We start from the raw sequence: 17,001 nt of genomic DNA, 5'->3' as shown, positions 1-17,001 counted from the left end.
CGTCTAGTCATGCCGGCCACATGACCACGGAGACGTCCTCGGACAAACGCTGGCTCTTCGGCTATGAAACGGAGATGAGCACCGGCCCCTAGAGTCGGAAACGACTAGCACGCATGTGCGGGGCAACCTTTACCTTTAACTTTACTAATAAGAAATAAAAATGTTTCAAATCATTTTAGAGATTCTGTTTCAGACCTCAGCATTAATGTGATGAAGGAGTATGGTAGTTTCTATGTGCAATGTATTTCAGAATTCACATCTTACTTTTCAGCTTTTTCTAGTTTATCTTCAAGTACATTAGGTTTCACATATCTGGTATAATTTCTTTCAGTTCACACCAGTCAGATAGAGCAAATTACTCCAGGCCACCTAGGGGTCTGGAAATTGATTTTCTTGCTTTCTTAGAACAGTGATAGTGCTTCTAGCAAATGTTAATTGAATACAGGGAGTCCTTAACCAAGACCACAATTGGAATCAGAATTTTCATGGTTAAACAATACAATTAAGTGACTCAAGTCTGATTTTATGACCTTTTTGCCACAATTGTTAAATAACTGCAGATGTTAAGTGAATCACATGTTCATTAAGTGAATCCAACTTCCTGCATTGACTTTCCTTGTTGGAAGCTGGAAGGGAAAGTCATAAATGGTGATCACATGACCCCGGGACACTGCAACTGTTCTAAATACATGCTGGCTGCCAAACACTCAAATATTGATTAGGTGATTGTGAGGAATCCTGCAATGGTCCTAAGTGCAAAGACTGGTCATAACTTTCTTTTTCCCCCCATGCCATTGTAACTTCAAATGTTCATTAAACAAATGGTTGTAAGTCAAGGACTACCCATATAACGAAAGTAAATATAACAGATTTTAATTTAATTTAATTTAATAATTTGATTTCTATACCGCCCTTCTCCCGAAGGACTCAGGGCGGTGAACAGGGCAATACACAATAAAAATCAAATACAAAAATTAAAAAACCATTAAAAAACCATTAAACATTTTCACTGAGTCTTATATACAGATAGTCCTTGACTTGTGACCATTCAACAATCATGCAATGTCACAACAGCACTAAATGAAGGGACTTATGATGGGTGCCCAGCATTACAGTGGTATATAGAGCACCTGTACTTACAACCACAGGGGAGTTTCAACACCCCCATCTGCCTATCCTCCTCCACAGGGGCTTTTCAAGGGCCCAGTCCTAGGAGGCGTACAGAGAGTACAGTAGTGTAGCAGTCCCTGGTCTGCCAAACAGAGCTTGCCTGTCCTGGCCAGGAAAAGGCCGCGGGATGGTGAGGTGTGGTACTCTCTAGTACTGGGTGAGGCCAGGGAGCCAGTGGTGCACCCCAGGCAAATGTGGAGACTGTGTGGGAGATGCTGTTTGGGATGGCAGCAGAGCTGTCCGGAGTGACACAGCTTTCCCGAGGCACAGTGTACACTCTGCAGTTTGTGTTGGAGGTACAACTGCAAAGCCTCACAAACTGTTCGTGAGGCTTTGCAGAAAGTCCTTTGCAAGGGTGAGGCTGTGCATTGCACTGTGGCTCTGATGCTGCTTTTTGCTTTTTTATTTCCCCCCCCCCTTTGCGGGACCTGGCAAGCAACCCTAAGAACTGTGCAGTTCTGGGACTGCTTGCCATCCTGCAAAGCAGGGTTGCAAGGCAGCCAAAAGGACAGAAATGTGTGATAGAGAGATAGGCAGGTGGAGGGAGTTGGAGGGAGTCCTTTACTGAGGCTTGGGGTTGGTCCTCGGCTAATGACTGGCTAATGACTGGTTGCAATCTCTCGCATCAGGGAATGTCAGGATTGCCATCACTAGATGACGCAGTCAAATGATGTCTCATTTTATGACCACATCGCTTAGCAATGGAAATTCTGATCCCACATGTAATCATAAGTAAAGGACTACCCGTAAAAATAAATTGTGGCACTATTATGAAAATACCCATCACTGCAAGAAGTGATGGATGGCCAAAAGCGTTTTCTTTTTTGCCTCTTTGCCTCTCGGGGGGCGGGCATCGCTCTGAAGAATCTGCTCAGAAGGGCCCAAAGGTTCTACCAATTAATTTTCTGCCCAGTAACAGCTTTGGAAGGTGCAACATTACAAATGATGAAGGCAGATGCATGAGACTACATTGTGTATGTGGCCTGAACAGGATGGTTCCAGCAAGCATCAGTCTCCTGAAGGGCTTTGGTATGCTATGTGGCAGATTCCTTGCTCTGCAGTGGATCTAGGCTAGGGCAAATTAGTGATCATGTAAATTGACACCTCCTGATATAAACAAAATGTATACAGTTTGGTAGTAGCTTAGCTTAGCATTCTTCCGCGTTTTATTTTTGCACAGGAATATCTATTTGTAGCAAAGCATTGATTCTGAAGGCTAGCTACCAATTGTAAAACATTTGGTATGGTCCCTTTAAAAATAAATGCCCAGTACCAAGATGGCAGCTTCCTTTCACCATTCTTCAGTCTGTGCCCTTCACCAAGATGGGGAGGGAGGGGAAAGAATGATGTCATTGTATGACTGTGTTTTTATGAATGAAAAGAATCCTGTGAGTGAGTAATTCCAGGAAACTCATATTACAACTCAGCAGATCGCAGCGCAGCGCCCAGCGCAGCCCTTCGCTTCGGAAAACAACTTCATTTAGGGAAATAAACAAGGCGCTTGGAAAGCTTAATTGTCAAGAAAACGCGGCCCCTCCGATTGCATAAAGAGGAAAACAGCAAACAAAAGGACGATTTGGCAGGCGGTAAGTGAATATTTCCTTTCTAATCTAGTTTACAGACGTCAGGAGCGGGTGGTGGCTTGCACTGTTCCAAAGTGAGGCTTTTAATGTCAGATGCGGAGAGGGGAAAGCGATGGAGAAAACTGTAGCAGTGTGGTTCATTGTGGATTGTTTCCGTGTGGTGAGGAGGGGCTGTCTGGTGTTGATTTTCTTCAGAGCGAGACAGTAATAGCTGTTTCTCGGGAGATGTTTTAATTTAGCTGATGTACAGCGCGTAGCTCTGTTCTGAAGAAAGAATCCGAATTGGAGCAAAGCTTTTTTTTTTTTAAGAAGCTGTGTTGTGTTCATTTGCCTTCGTTTCACAGTTGCGAGGCAGCTATAAAGAGACAGGAAATCGCTTAATAAATAGTTGCTCGTTACATATTAGTCCTGTTGTTTGCACGTGCTGAGGCCTCGGTCACATGTAAGAAGCCGTTTGGCACCAAAGCGAGTTCCGATGTGCGGGTGGGGTGCGGATTCCATTGGAAAATCATGTGAATTGGTGTAAATCCGCCCTTTCCTTTCCCTTCCTATCCCGCCAATAATACAGGAGTTGACAATGGTTCGGTTTTAACGATGGTGTATTGGCTTCAGAGGAACATTCAGATGAATTCGGGAGTCCCCGGCGAAATAGGCTGAACCTCCAGAATGGGGCTGAACGCCTGATGACGCAGGGAAAGTGAAGAGCAAACGAAGGGTGACTTGGGAGTTTGGGGAACCAACCGTGTAGATTTTCTGCATCGGCATTTAAAAACCTAAACAAAACTTGGCCCGAACTTGTGACTTTCGATTTTTTTTCTATCGGAAGACCCTGGGATTGCTTCCATGCATAGGGGTCCTAATTAGTCCCCCACCCACCCCTATCCGATTAAACTCCTTGAAGATCATGAAGGCTGTTGTTGTTGTTGTTGTTGTTTACGCACATCTAGAGGGATGTCTTCAATTTTAATTTGGGGTTATTTCCTCGTCGGTGCACCTCATTTAGATCAATAAACAAATGCGCAATCCTACTTTGTTTTCAGTTTGGGATTAAAAAGATCTCCGGATTGTTTTGGGTTTAATTCTTTCAACAGGTTTTTTTTTAAAGTCATCAGTAAATGGCAAAGTTGAAAAACAGATCAAAGAGAAAAAGCAGAAGTAGAACAGCCATCTTTTGAAAGAGTGCTTTTAAAGCAAAGTCACAAAGGACGAGTACTGTAAAGTCTTTCCCTAGTGCTAAAAGCAACCAGCATAGCAGCAGGTGGATTTCTCTGGAGAGAGTGGACAACAGATATGGAAATACTGCAGAGAAGAGCCAGGGTTATCCAAGGCTAATTGGATAACTAATGTACTGCTAATCTAAGAGACACTCAGTCAAGGACTGGCATCAACAGGTATTGTGATTTGAGTCTATAGTTACTAATTCTTGGTATACCTTTCCAATCCAGTGTCCCCCAAAATACATTGGCTATTGTCCTCTCATCCTCGGCCAGTGTAGTCACAAACATATCTAAAGGTCTGCAGGGTAGAGAAGAATTTTTTTTTCTTGAAAGGCTACCTATCTCTGTTAGATGTTGCATTGGAATTTCATTGAGGGCAAGCTTATAGAGTTGCATTTTATATTTAGTGATACTCAGGCTGCTCTAACCACAGTTCAGTGATTATTCAGCTACTGAATTCTTTGGATGTTTTGTTTAATAACTGCTTTTGTGTTCTGCAAAAGTTCTGGTGTGCCAATTCTCTTGAAAGCCTTATGTTTAATCTGTGGGGCAGGTGGTTTGTAGTTAACCATTAAAGAGAAAGAGAATTATGAGTACATTGCAGATGGTAAAATGAAACAAGAAAACCAAGGTAAAATGTATCTCATAAATGTTTATTTAGGAAAAGGATTTAATCTGATCTCAAAGTTGCCTTCACTTGTTAGTAAAACAAAAACTTTATAAGCCTTGTATTGTTGAGTTTTTGGTTATGTGTAACTCAGCAGCAATAAGGATTCCTTTCCATCTAGACACCAAAATAAGTACAATTTCAATTATTCTCTATCCTAGTTTAATGTAGCCTAAGAAACAAAAGGGAACTACCGTAATACTGTGCAAAGATAGTTTAGCATTAATTCTGCTTGTTCAATTATAGACTCAACAATTTCTAACCCATATATTTGTAAGCTTTCTCTTCTGTAAAAGTACATAGAAAATATTTGAAAGGGATCTTCCATTTTTTCTAACTTTTAAGGATTCTACAGTGTGTATGTGCATAGAACCACAGTTCTGAAAATGTACATTCCTCAAGATATATTGTTTTAGAGTGCTGTTAGATTTTACAGTTCCCATAATGGCACACACATTCCTTTTATAAACTACAGGTGATATTTGTTTATAGATTCTAAGGAACCCATACCGGTGATGTGCTCCATCTTTTAATTAGAAGATTAAGCCCATCTTGTGTGTCTATCTTTTTCTGAAGCTACATTAGCTTTCTCCAGGCTGGCACTCACCAGATGTATACAGTCATATTTTTTCATAATTCCCTGGTAACTATAAACAGTCTGCATTTGAGTTTACATCTGAATCGATATCTATAGGATATCTGGAAAACTAGATCAAGAAAAAAAGCAATAGTTAAAAGTGCAGATTTCTGGCTCCCATTATCTATATAAGTAACCATCTAGTATTTAGCAACTTGCCTAGTTTCCAAAGTCAACCTGCAGTTCTGTGCAGGTAAGCAAGCAGAGGGGTGGGGGGTTGGGGGTGGGAGATTCTCAGTGACTAGCAAGAAACAGTCTTTTTCCTGAGCAAAAGCATTTCAACCAAGGTTATTAACTTACTAACAGATATGTAGTTTCCATTTCCAGGTTCAATTCAGAGGAGGCAGCTTCTCCTTTTTTGAAACCTGTCTGGTAATGTAGGTTGCTTTTTTAGCAGGCAAGTTGAAAAATATGTAAACCTGCAATTTTTGTTAGCTTATTTTCAAGGCTGTTACCTTTGTATGAGAGACAACACTGAGGACCAGAATGTAGATTCTGAACGAGTATATCCATGCACATTTCTAGTAACAAAATAAATCTATTCTTCCTATCAAAATTATATGGCAGGCACAGAGCGAAGGAAGTTTGGGGATAATTAAGAGTTTGTGCAGAGAAGATCTTTGAGCTTTGCTTGCACCTGATATAATTGCCAGGAATGGGAATATCTTAATTTATATGCAAGTCTCTTCCATCAGATTGTGTTTGGTAGACTTTGGGATTATAGCAAAACTGAGTAGTTCCTATAATTAAAGGTTTCTTTGTTTAATTTAAAGAATAAACTGGAAGTTTGTTTTGTTTTCACCAGGGAATCTGTGGAAAGAGTTTGAGTGCTGAAATGAATTAAAGGTACCTGTGATGTGGTGTTTCATATGATCATTTCTATGTAGGATTGGATATTCAGACAGCTTTCCCAATTCTCATTCTTTGCAGTTACCTTAACCCTTCTGGTGAGAAATTTTAAAACTATAGTCTAATACTGGAGTGATTAAAGAAGGCTGTTACATAAACCTGTGAAACTCTTTTTATTGAAAGAGTGGACAAATCATGCTAAGACATGGTTCATTAGACCACATCTTACAAAATAACTGGCTGAGGTGGGAGAATACTATGTCATAACTATGATTTATAACCATAGTGGCTGGGTTTACACAATATATTAAACCAGTTCTGGAAATGAGACTTCCTTGTTATGCCTTGTAGATCCTAAAAAGCCCTCATCCCGAATCCCTTTACTATAATTAAAATTTGCAGCAACCTCAAAGATGCCATTCTGGTTAAGGGTTCCCCAAGAAGGCAGCTGTTTATGATTTGATTGTCACATGAAATCTGAAACATCTGTTAAAGAGATGAATGGGGAGGATTATAAAGAATGCCACTGTGACTACTGTATGCTTACTAGTTAAAGTTTCTTGCTGAATATTTCATGGGTGTTATCATATCAAATCCTAGGTTGGGCTTCTTGATAATTTTTGTATAGCTGCAACTCTTGTGAAGTTTTCTTTTACAATGGGAAGCATCTAATCAAAGTCATCTGGGATTAAATTTTTTGGCATGTAATGCCTGTTATGGTGAGGAAACAGTTGTGCCCGAACTGTATTTTAAGGGTCCTTGAAAGTTAGGATGCTGAGCTTGTTGATCAGATGGTTGGCAGTTTGGCGGGTCGAATCCCGAGTGCCGCGTAACAGAGTGAGCGCCTGTTACTCGTCCCAGCTTCTGCCAACCTAGCAGTTCGAAAGCACGTAAAAATGCAAGTAGAAAAATAGGGACCACTACAGTGGGAAGGTAACAGCATTCTGTGCGCCTTTGGCGTCTAGTCATGCCGGCCACATGACCACAGAGATGTCCTTGGACAAACGCTGGCTCTTCGGCTTTGAAACGGAGATGAGCACCAGCCCCTAGAGTCGGAAATGACTAGCACACATGTGTGGGGGAACCTTTACCTTTACCTTTAAAGTTAACACAAGTTACTTGTTTGCATGACTACAAATCTCTAGAATGAAGAACAGACTATATATATGTATAGCATACTGACAGAACCACTTTATATTTTGCTTTCTTTATCATAATTTGATCAAGGAAGGGAAGATTTGGGTGCGGAGGGAATAAAGTGCCAATATTTGTGCTGAAAATATTTTATAGGTTGGGTGGATATTCTATATGTCATTTTTATTGAGCACTCATTTGCACAGTACTGTGGTGGCTCACAAGTAAAATAATAAACATATTTTTTAAAAAAATCAAAGAAAAATCTAAAAACAAATCTGCCTTGGTGCTGAAAATGCAAACCATATACAGACAGTTGGATGCTAATAGGTTTTCTTGGGTTTTATGTTGGAAATGGCTCCATACATGCTGAAGAGTCATGTTATTGAAATAATACATCAGTGTATGAATGCTAAATACACAGCTTGGACATAGGCATATTTCTTCAGGAATAAATCCCTTTGACATGGGTGGAAGAAAATTCCTGAGTTAAATTTGCTAAGTGTGCATTTAAGGATATTCATTTCATTACAATCACAATTCTACCAAGGCAAATTTTTGTGTTAGAATTTATAGGTATTTTTTTTTCCTCCTCTAAACAATTCTGTGCTGTTGACATGACTCTGGATCAAGCCTAAAATTCCTGGAGGGCATTTTATCAGGGGATACTATTCTCAATAATGACTGTTGATTATTTTTCCCTTTCAGTTTAATCAGGGTTTTAGATATTGCAATAGGTATGTTAGCTTACCGTAATTCCCATACTTCCAAGCTATGTGTATCAATAGCAGAATAGAAGCAACAACTACATATAGACTCTATACACAAGGATTTCTTACAGCGGATATCTGCGTAAAATTCGGTCCTGAAAATGGAATAATTGTTCCTTTGCCCATTTTTGTCATACTTAAGAACTGTTGAACTATAAGGGCTATTAATTTGGAAATAGTTGAATAGATGAACTGAGGCAAAATATTAAAAGTTGTGCATGCATCATTTTGAAAATACTGAAACTGTTTGGAGACAGGTTCACTATTTACAAAACAAAGATGTATGTTTGTTTCCTTGCTGTTTCCATGTTGTCTTGGATATTGGATACCCTATATGAGAAGTTATTGAATACAGATGTGTATGCACATAGAAATGCACATCTTGGCATCAGAAAAGTTAACATACCATTTTGGGAAAAATCTGTTACTTTTGCAATAGTTCTCTACACTAGCAAAATAATAAGCTTCTTAGATGCTGGATGCCAAATCTATAAAAACTGCATACACTATGCAAACAGCTGCTATACTATATATTTATAGAAAAATGATGAATTATCCAAACTTTTATTTTCTTATACTTCTGAAACAGGAGGAGTATCTTTGCTTTACTCTCTTCCTCTGAAAATTGAATGGGCAAACTGTAAAAATCTTTCAGCATTATGCTAGAACATTCCATGAGGAACTGTGTCAGGCTCAGGGAATCATATTCAGAATACTATTTTTATTTGCGCTTTCGTTTATAGGAGTTATACAGTATATCATGACAGAGGCAAAAGTTTTTACTGTTTGATTCTTGAGCAATGGGTTGTAAGAGGTCCACTATTTCCCTTATCTAGCAAACATGTTCCATTTGCTTCATGGAATGTAGTTACACAAGTATCATGGAGACTTATTGGACATTCCCTCTGATGCAATTAGAGATGTCTGGGTCAAGTTGCTACCCTCCTCCACATATAATGGTTTGTAGCACTCTGTGAACTTCCTTTTAAAATATATTGAAAAGGGTCACAAAGGGGTAAGAATGTATTTGTACTGAAAGAAGAATTAGTTTTGCACACACACCCTTGATTGTATTTGAACTTCCCAATTTGAAAGAATTTGGTACATTATTTAATTTTATAAACATACAGAAATGTACTCTGCATCTCCATTCTGTCCTGATTCTGCACAGAAATTTCAAACATTCAGCAGAAATATATTTGGAGAATACATATTCCAACCTACTTTCTTTGCTGGAATATATAGTCATAATATTATATAGTTATTATATACAGCAGTGTGCGGCAGCAGTCAAAAAAGCCAACGCAGTGCTAGGTTGCATTAACGGAGGGATAGAATCCAGATCACATGAAGTATTAGTACCTCTTTATAAGGCTTCAGCAAGACCACATTTAGAATACTGCATTCAGTTTTGGTCACCAAATTATAAAGAAGATGTAGAGACTGGATAAAGTGCAGAAAAGAACAACAAATACGATTAGATGGCTGGAGGCATATGAAGAACAGTTGCAGGGTTAGGGTTATCTAGTGAAAAGGAAGGCTAGGGGTGACATGATAGCAGTTTTCCAATATTTGAGGAGCTGCCCCCCAAAAGAAAGGGTCAATCTATTTTCTGAAGCAACAGAAGGCAAGACAAGAAACAATAGATGGAATCTAATCAAGGAGAGAAGCAACTTAGAACTAAGGAAAAATTTCCTGACAGTGAGAACAATTAACCAGGGGAATGGCTTGTCTTCAGAAGTTGTGGGTACTCTTTCACTGGAGGCTTTGAAGAAGAGACTGGACAACCATTTGTCTGGAATGCTAAAGGGTCTTCTGCCTGAGCAGGACATAGGATGGAAGACCTCCATGGTTCCCTCCAAATCTGTTATTCTGTTAAAAAAATAAAAGTTTAAAATACTGAGATAAATCTACAAGGGACTCTTCCCAACAGCAAGAATTTCGCACCCAGGATTTTTTTTTCTGTATCTACAGTATAGAAATGGCATATGGAGTTACTGGTGGTGAGTTAAAACAAACAGGAATGACAAAGAATGAAATGGAGCTGTAGCTAGTTTTCATTGTACAGAAAAGGGACAGAATGGCTATGGTGAAGACAATTCTTAGCATCTTATAATGCTTGAATATACAAGGGCCTTGCTTTGAGCTATTTAGATAATTCTCATAAGTGGCCTGCTGTTTCTAGATTAAAGATGTTACTGTACTATCAGCACTGTTTCCCCTTCCTACCCCATTCATATTTGTATTTCTTTGGAAGTTTCACAGAAGTATTCTATGTGAAAGTGTTTAAAAACTATGTGTTTAAGAACTGCAGCTTCAGAAAAGTGGCTGAACCTTAATGCTTTCACAAGGTCAGGCTTTATGATTTGTTAAACCCTGTTTTCTGATTTATTAGGTTCTAGCTGATTATGATTTCTTCAGCATTGTTTAAGCAACCAATGGCCTAGTCTAAACCATGAACTAGTTCCAGTCTTACTAAGGCAACTAAAAAGTAAAGAGGCTTAGGCAAACATTGGATTGGGATAGTGCCACTATCAGGAATTGGATGGTTTCACATTTCTTTAGGTTGACACTTAAAAGAGAGTGGCATTCTATTGTGCCATCTTCCAGAAATAATGCACTGCAAGCAGCATAATTTCCAGCTGGTGGGTTTATAGTGTAAGTCTCAACTTCTTGATTCTCAGTTTGTTAGCTCTCTGGGGGATAGTTGTTCTCAATGCATATTTAGTTTTGCCTTTTCCTTTTTCGGTGATGAGACTGTCTCACAATTAAGAAGTATTTATTTCCTAGGTTTTTTGAATTAGTATTGAGAAAACATCATTACTTCATATTGATTACACACTGAAATTTATCTTTACAATGATGGGTTATAGCAAGCATCTTACCCTGGACTAGCTGACTTTACTTCAAGAGACTCTTCACCCGAGAGGATGTGGTGCAACTTTGCTTTGAGGATAAGCAGAGGATGAAAGCTGATGACCTTCAAAAATGCTGTCAGTATTACAGTCCAATGTGTGCTTTGCATCACTTGCTATTCTAGACTGTACAAATCTAGGAATCTCTTCAGTGTCATTCATGCAATTTTTAAGTAATCCATGTTTCTATAGCAACCCCCTTCCTCTTCAATTTCTTTACCTGACCTATTATTATTTCCTATAACCTGTCATCAGTTCTGCAAGGTTTTTGGACAACAAAGTTTGTATACCTGCCTGAATACTTTACAGCCTGGATTCCACTTCCCATAATGACAAAAGGCATAATAGAGATGGTAACATGTTTCTATTTCTGCTCATTTACAATGAGTTTTTTTTCTCCTTCGTTGACCAAGAGGCTTTAGAAACAAAGAAATAGCCCATCCTATGCTGATGGTATGAGAAGGCTGAGAAATTATATATGTATATAAAATTAAACTGGTTCAAGACTAAATGTAAAAAACCTTATCCCTTGGTTGTGGTTAACTAAGTGTGAAAAATTAGTAAATTCATCTGTAAGTCATTTGAGTCCATGGGAAAGAAAACAATAAATTATTTGGGCTAGATTTAAAAATAGGTCTTCTGCAAGGTCTTGCTTAATTAACTGTTAATTTAATTGTTAATTAAACCACGCTTTTCTAGAGATGAAAAAGGGTGATTATACTATAAGGCATGTTTCTAATGAGGTTAGTTATTTGTTTCTATCATAATCTATCGTCCCTATTATTGTTTTGCAAGCAGGGGAATTTATAAGATATTTTAAAAATTGAAGGCATAATATTCAGTTAAGTCACTTGTATTTCAACCAAGGTAGTTTTATTAAAAATATGAGAGCATTATTTGCTCTGCAGTCATAAGCTCTTTCTCTCAAGGAGGGGGCCAAAGGAATATTCATGATTACCAGTGGGGCAACCATCTACATCTATTACAGTAACTAAACCTCATGCCATAATAAATATCAGCCTTTAAGATTGCTGAAGGATTATTGTTTCTATATAATTTGTTGTTGTGGTGGTTGTTAGCTGCGAAGTCGTGTCTGACCCATCGCGACCCCATAGACAACGTTCCTCCAGGCCTTCCTGTCCTCTACCATCTTCTGGAGTCCATTTAAGCTCACGCCTACTGCTTCAGTGACTCCATCCAGCCATCTCATTCTCTGTCGTCCCCTTTTTCTCTTGCCCTCAATCTTTCCCAGCATTAGGCTCTTCTCCAGTGAGTCCTTCCTTCTCATTAGGTGGCCAAAGTATTTGAGTTGTAGCTTCAGGATCTGGCCTTCTAAAGAGCAGTCAGGGTTGATCTCCTCTAGGACTGACCAGTTTGATCGCCTTGCAGTCCAAGGGACTCGCAGGAGTCTTCTCCAGCACCAGAGTTAAAAGGCCTCAATTCTTTGGCGCTCAGCTTTTCTTATGGTCCAATTTTCACTGCCATACATTGCAACTGGGAAGACCATAGCCTTGACTATACGCACTTTTGTTGGCAGGGTGATATCTCTGCTTTTTAGTGTGCTGTCTAGATTTGCCATGGCTTTTCTCCCCAGGAGCAAGCGTCTTTTAATTTCTTGGCTACAGTCCCCATCTGCAGTGATCTTGGAGCCCAGGAAAATAAAATCTGTCACTACTTCCATTTCTTCCCCATCTATTTGCCAGGAATTGAGAGGGCCGGATGCCATGATCTTGGTTTTCTTAATGTTAAGTTTCAAGCCAACTTTTGCATTCTCCTTCTTCACCCGCAACAAGAGATTTCTCCCGGCAACCTTAATTCCAACTTTTGATTCATCTAGCCCTGCCTTTCTCATGATGTACTCTGCATATAAGTTAAATAGGCAGGGTGACAGTATACAGCCTTGCCGGACTCCTTTCCCAATTTTGAACCAATCAGTGGTTCCGTGTCCAGTTCTCACTGTTGCTTCTTGGCCCACATATAGGTTTCTCAAGAGACAAATAAGATGGTCTGGTACGCCCATCTGTTTAAGAACTTGCCACAGTTTGTTATGATCCACACAAACAAAGGCTTTAGCATAGTCAATGAAGCAGAAGTAGATGTTTCTCTGGAACTCTCTAGCTTTCTCCATGATCCAGCGTATGTTGGCAATTTGATCTCTAGTTCCTCTGCCTCTTCGAAATCCTGCCTGTACTTCTGGTAATTCTCGATCCACATACTGCTGGAATCTAGTTTGTAGGATTTTAAGCATAACTTTACTAGCATGTGAAATGAGTGCAATGGTGTGATAGTTTGAACATTCTTTGGCACTGCCTTTCTTTGGAATTGGAATGTAAACTGACCTTTTCCAATCCTGTGGCCAGTGTTGAGTTTTCCAAATTTGCTGGCAAATTGAGTGTAGCACTTTTACTGCATCGTCTTTTAAGATTTTGAATAGCTCAGCTGGAATACTGTCACTTCCACTAGCTTTGTTGTTGCTCAGTTTTTCTAAGGCCCACTTCACTTTACATTCTAGGATGTCTGGCTCGAGGTCAGTGACCACCTTATCGTGGCTATCAGGGACGTTAAGCTCATTCTTGTATAGTTCTTCTGTGTAATTTTGCTACCTCTTGTACAATGTTGCGAACCTCCATCCATAGTTCTTCAGGAACTCTGTCTATCACATCTAATTCCTTAAATCTACTTGTCACCTCTACTGTATATTCAACAGGGATATGATTTAATTCATACCTGAGTGGCCTAGTGCTTTTCCCTACTTTCTTCAGTTTAAGCCTAAACTTTGCAATGAGAAGCTCATGGTCTGAGCCACAGTCAGCTCCTGGTCTTGTTTTTACTGTCTGTATAGAGCTTCTCCATCTTTGGCTGCAGAGCACATAGTCAATCTGATTTCTGTGTTGACCGTCTGGTGATGTCCATGTGTAGAGCCGTCTCTTGGGTTGTTGGAAAAGTGTGTTTGCTATGACCATCGTATTCTCTTGACAAAATTCTATCAGCCTGTGCCCTGCTTTATTTTATACTCCAAGGCCAAACTTGCCTGTTATTCCGGTTATCTTTTGGCTTCCTACTTTAGCATTCCAATCCTCCATGATGATAAGGACATCATTTTTTGGTGTTAGTTCTATAAGGTGCTGTAGGGCTTCATAGAACCGGTCAATTTCATCCTCTTCAGCACCGGTGGTTGGGGCATAGACTTGGACTACTGTGATATCGAATGGTTTGCCTTGGATTCGAACTGAGATCATTCTGTCATTTGGGGGATTGTATCCCAGTATTGCTTTTCCTACTCTTTTATTGACTATGAAGGCTACTCCATTTCTTCTGAGGGATTCTTGCCTGCAGTAATATACCTGATGGTCATCTGAATTAAATTCACCCATTCTTGTCCATTTTAGTTTGCTGAGTCCTAAGATGTTGATATTCAGTCTTGTCATCTCTTGTTTCTCCATGTCCAGCTCGCCTTGATTCATGGATCTTACATTCCAAGTCCCTATGGAGAAAAAATCTTTACAGCATCGGACTTTCCTTTCACCACCAGATACATCCACAGCTGAGTGTCCTTTCGGCTTTGGCCCAGTCACTTCATTCTTTCTGGCACTACTAGTGCTAGCCCTCTGCTCTTCCCCAGTAGCATATTGGACGCCTTCCGACCTGAGGGGCTCATCTTCCAGCGTCATATCGTTTTGCCTTTTGGTACTGTCCATAGGGTTTTCATGGCAAAGATACTGGAGTGGTTTGCCATTTTCTTTTCCAGTGGATCACGTTTTGTCAGAACTCTCTGCTATGACCTGTCCATCTTGGGTGGCCCTGCACGGCATAGCTCATAGCTTCATTGAATTACGCAAGCCTCTTCGCCACAACAAGGCAGTAATCCATGAAGGGGTTTCTATATAATAGTACTGCCAATTTCAAGAAGAAAAATTAAGCTTCCCAATGGGAGAAGTGTATGAATGGATCTCAGCAATAACTATTTAAGGTTGTAGCCAAATGACTAACGGCACTTAAAATTTAATTTTGACCAGAGGGTGAAATAAAAAAAATTACTACTTAAATTCTGAATGTTTTTGAATGAAAGGACAACTTTCCTTGATGTGCTCATATTCTCAGGGAATATATTCCCTGGCCATCTCTCATGTTGTGAACCATGAACTCTATGCTTTACTCCAGGGGTCTTCAAACTTGGCCCTTTTTTGACTTGTGGACTTCAACTACCAGAATTCTTTAGCCAGGCACGCTGGCTGAGGAATTCTGGGAGTTGAAGTCCACAAGTCATAAAAGGGCCACATTACTCTGTAAGTGTAATGACCTAATTCTGCAGATGATTGAAAAATATACATATGATCTTATGCTTCAAATGTTATCCCTGGATTCCAGAAAGCCTGTGAGGTGAAGTGAGAAGTCTAGAAATCCTGACTTCAGAGATTGAAGTTAAGATACCAAGTGTTTGTACTTAATGAGAGATTAAAAAAAACAAACAAACCTGAATCTCCCTTAAACATTTTCAGTGTTACCTAAGGCTGCTCTTATTTATTCTGTGCTTTTACATTTACACTCACATCCCCAAATCCTGGACTGAGAATAAATCACATTAATATCTGAAAGCAAATGTTAAAACATTTTTAGTGATAATAGGATTTTCATTATTGTGAAGGAATTGAGATTCTAGAGGGGTAGATAAAAGTTCAAAATATTTATCTGTTTGGATTTGTTTTATTTATTTAAAATATTATATAGCTATCCATCTTATAACCACCTCTGGGCAGCTCCCACTCAAAGCTTCCTAAAAGAGTTAAATAGATTAAAATTAACAAAGGAGTAGAGATATCTGACCACTCCCATGAATCTGAAAGAATTTCCTGCTCACATCTCGCCACATCATAATACTTAAAAATAATAAAATAATTTAAGGCACATTTAACCTCATTTCAAATCTTAGAAGAATTAGGCTGAACAACAGGTGTTTCAAAGTCATCAAGAACTCACCAGATATATCAGCTTCGTCTGATCTTTACATAATAATATGCTGGGCTTTACATTTGGGTAGCTTCCCATATATGAATAGTTTATGGAACCTGAAATGTAAACTTCTGCCCACTAGATTACATTTCCCATATAGCATAGATGTGAGCTTTAATCCTACAGTTCTGGATTGGGAACTTCTAAGAACATTGACAGTAGTAGAAACACTTTCTTGAGATCATACTATTATAAAGTCATTTGTGCTATCCATATTCTTAAGAGTTCAGTGACATAGAGGGCGTAATCCTTAACACATGCCTATACATTTGGACAAATTTAGTGAAGATGAATATATGATGCCACTAGGTACCAATACATACATGATGAAACTAAATAATTAGGGCAGTGCTTCTCAAGACTGTGGAGTTCTGGGAGTAGTAGTCCACAGATCTTAAAAGTTGCTAAGATTTCTTCTCTTCTTTTTCCTAAGCGTCTTTCCCATATAATCCAAATTTATATCTAGGATAGCATTAAAATCTCCTATTAAACAAATCTCCTCATAATCAATGCTACATATCTTATTGTGAAGTGTTTTGAAAAATTGTTCTTGGTTATGGTTTGGGGCATATATCTCTACCATCATGACCTTCCTGTGATTTATTATAACCTCGACTATCAGTATTCTACCCTCTTTATCGTTATAAATTAGTTTTGCAGTCAATTTTGGGTTTACATATAGTGCCACTCCTCTCTTTTTCTTGTGTCGGTCTAAGGAAACGAATAGGTTCCCTATTCTTGGTTGTACTAACAAATATTTTTGTTGTTCCTTTATATGGACTTCTTGTATTGCCACGATATCCAATTGTTGGTGAATAAGCCTATTAAAAAATTTCCGCCTTTTCACTGGCGAATTCAATCCATTAATATTCACAGACATAATACTACACTCACCTCCCTTCATCTTACTTATTTCTGGTTTTTGTGGATCTCGTGATTCGGGGCTCTCTCTCTTCCTTGTCTCTAGTTCCATGTTTCTCTGTTAACTCACCGGATTTGTTACTTCTATCCTCTGTAGCTAAGATCTTCCCATCCATTGCCACACGTAT

The 17,001-nt window shown here is 39.1% G+C and overlaps 1 protein-coding gene across 3 annotated transcripts in view; it reads left to right on the top strand.

Annotated features, from left to right (window-relative positions):
- Positions 1-2,592: 2,592 nt before the first annotated feature.
- Positions 2,593-17,001, top strand: part of MAFF (MAF bZIP transcription factor F) — a 28,142-nt gene continuing 13,733 nt past the window's right edge. The window contains exons 1-2 of one of the 3 annotated variants that reach the window (XM_083365799.1): positions 2,611-2,756; positions 3,322-4,144. The gene's annotated coding sequence lies outside the window, so the exon portion shown is untranslated. Of the gene's footprint in view, positions 2,757-3,196; positions 4,145-17,001 lie in introns of those variants that run through there. The other 2 variants (XM_083365797.1, XM_083365798.1) reach the window with 2 other exon arrangements.

This window comes from Vipera ursinii (assembly GCF_947247035.1).
Source record: "Vipera ursinii genome assembly, chromosome: 6".
Taxonomy (NCBI): domain Eukaryota; kingdom Metazoa; phylum Chordata; class Lepidosauria; order Squamata; family Viperidae; genus Vipera; species Vipera ursinii.
The sequence above is the reverse complement of the archived record's forward strand: the minus strand, read 5'-3'. Positions and strand labels throughout refer to the sequence as shown.